Source organism: Phodopus roborovskii, unplaced genomic scaffold (genome assembly GCF_943737965.1).
Source record: "Phodopus roborovskii unplaced genomic scaffold, PHOROB, whole genome shotgun sequence".
Lineage (NCBI taxonomy): Eukaryota > Metazoa > Chordata > Mammalia > Rodentia > Cricetidae > Phodopus > Phodopus roborovskii.
In genome coordinates this window covers 1,210,786-1,213,258 of record NW_026126436.1, presented here as the reverse complement: position 1 = coordinate 1,213,258, position 2,473 = coordinate 1,210,786, and the positions used below count along the sequence as shown (strand labels likewise).

The 2,473-nt window shown below is 38.7% G+C and overlaps 1 pseudogene; it reads right to left on the bottom strand.

Moving 5' to 3' along the window:
* Nucleotides 1–1,429: 1,429 nt before the first annotated feature.
* LOC127224449 (general transcription factor 3C polypeptide 6-like) lies at nt 1,430–2,128 on the bottom strand (annotated as a pseudogene).
* Nucleotides 2,129–2,473: the final 345 nt, after the last annotated feature.

Genomic DNA, 2,473 nt, shown 5'->3' with positions numbered 1-2,473 from the left:
CTGCACATTAAAAAGCCAAATACTTCAAAGTCTGCCATAAACTGACCAGTCTTACTAGACTCTACTAATTCAAAACAATGAGTCTGAATATAAATTGTGTGATCACTGGAAGTCTTAACCATTCACCTAATCTTTACACAGAAAAAAGTAATTGGGGAAATATTGTATTACATCATTCCATACACTTATAATCATGAATTCAGTTCAAAATGATTAACAGCTGCTATTGTGTTTTTAGTAAATAAAAATTAGTTTATATTTTGCCAATTATAATTTGGTAATAAGCAATTATATTCTAAATCATATTTTTTTTTTACTTAGTGAAACATACCAACTAAGGTTATGATTTGACAGAGACTTCAAAATTAAATATCATTAATTATATTTTGCTTTTCCTTACTAGCTATATCTAACTATATTCTAACCAATAATAAAAATATTTTACTTCTGATATCTTTAGAAAGTGTTAAGACATGGTCAATGAGGGGGCACATAGAGGCCCACAAATATCTCAGCCTGTTGCTAATTCTATTTGCTGTCCTCCTTAACCTGATGGTAAGGCCCTGTTACTGAAGACAACACTTGCTTATGTTATTGGACATGGAGCAATTGAACAAATGCTCAACTAGAAGCTTTACCCATAAAGAATAGCACTGATGGTGCTAGAAGGTGTTATGGGTAAGAAAACTATTTCTCAATAGCATAACTGACAAAAGACCCAGCATTGGGTGTCATTCCAGCCCTGTCCTTCAACCCTCTTCTAGAGAAAAAAAGGGAGAGACTCCACCTGTAACCACTGGAAGAAGAGACGGGAAGACAAAGGTATAAGAACACATCAAACAATGGAAAGACTTATATAACCAGAATCTGGTGATTCTACACCAGCAGGACCTGAATATCCCAACGAAGATGAAACAGAAGAAAATGACCTTAAAATCAACTTCATGAAAATAATAGAAGCCCTCAAAGAGGATATGAGAAAATCCCTTAAAGAAATGGAAGAAAAAACAACCCCCAAAAATTCAAGAAATCAACAAATCTCTTAAAGAAGCAAGAAAGACAAGATAAAGCAATGGAACAGATGAAGAAAACAGTTCAAAAAGTTCAAATTCTGAAAACTGAAATGGAGACAAAACAAAAACATACAAACAAGCAAACAAAAAACATAAACTGATTGAATTCTGGAAATAGAAAAGCTGTGTAAATAATCAGGAATGGCAGATGTAAGCATAATCAACAGAATGCAAGAGATGGAGAGATTCTCCGGTGCTGAAGATAAACTAGAGGAAAAAGATTCATCAACCAAAGACAATCTTTTTTTTTTTTTTTTTTTTACGAAGCCACTAAATTGTATTGTAACTGAAAGTACCCACACTGTCAACAGTAACAACTGTTGGTGAGCCAGCTGTAAGCTGCACAGCTATAGTTGTAGACAAGACCCTTTTTTTAAGTTCATGACTGGCTGTTTTGAGGAACGTCTCCATCTTGAATTCCCATGAAAGCAGAACTTCCCATCTCTGCCTGGCTGTCTCCAGGGCCCGGTTCCCCTGCATCCTGGGGCTGCGCTCCCTCCTGCTCGTGTGTCTGCTCTGCTCTGCCTTTCATTTGTGTCTCTCCTCCACGGGTGTCTCCGGGGCTGGTGCTACAACTTCATCCCTCATTTTCATGCAGAAAGCTGCAAATCATGCTGGGTCTATAGGAGAAATCGTTATCCTTCATCTGCAGCCACTCTACACCATCTATGTGCTCCTCGCCTTCCTTCTTTTCTGTCAGGAGAGTCCTCGTCATGCTGAGCCTCTTCATCGTGTGGCATTTGTATTTCAGCACTGTTTTATCACTGCCTTCGGGATCCACATGTTCAACAGCTTCCTCAAATATAACACAGGTCCCAGGAGTGTCTTCATATTCCCCCAGCAAACACGTAGCTGTCTACTTGCAGGATGGGCTTCTCAGTGTCAATTCCCAAAATCTTGCATTTATTCTCACATTTGGAGAGGAAGTCTGAGTCAATAATTCCTGACAACTCTACCAGAACGAACTGCTCAGCCTCCTCGTCCTCGTCCTTGTCCTTGTCCTCCCACCAGTGATCCACTGCAGACGCCATAGCCAGCACACTCAGGCAAGCCATCACTGGCCACGCCCATCCGCGGGTGCCACCAAAGACAATCTTAACTCCAACAAATCCTTAACACAAAATATCCAGGAAATGTGAGACACCATGAAAAGACCAAACCTAAGAATAATAGGATTAGAAGATGGCGAAGAAGCCAAACTTAAAGGTACAGAAAATATATTCTACAAAATCATTGAAGAAAACTTCCCCAACCTGAAGAAAGACATGCCTATGAAAGTAAAAGAAGCTTATTGAACACCAAACAAACTGGACCAATGAAAAAGACCCATCCCAATATAATGATCAAAACACCAAACATACAGAATAAAGAAAGAATATTAAGAGTAACAAAGGAAAAAG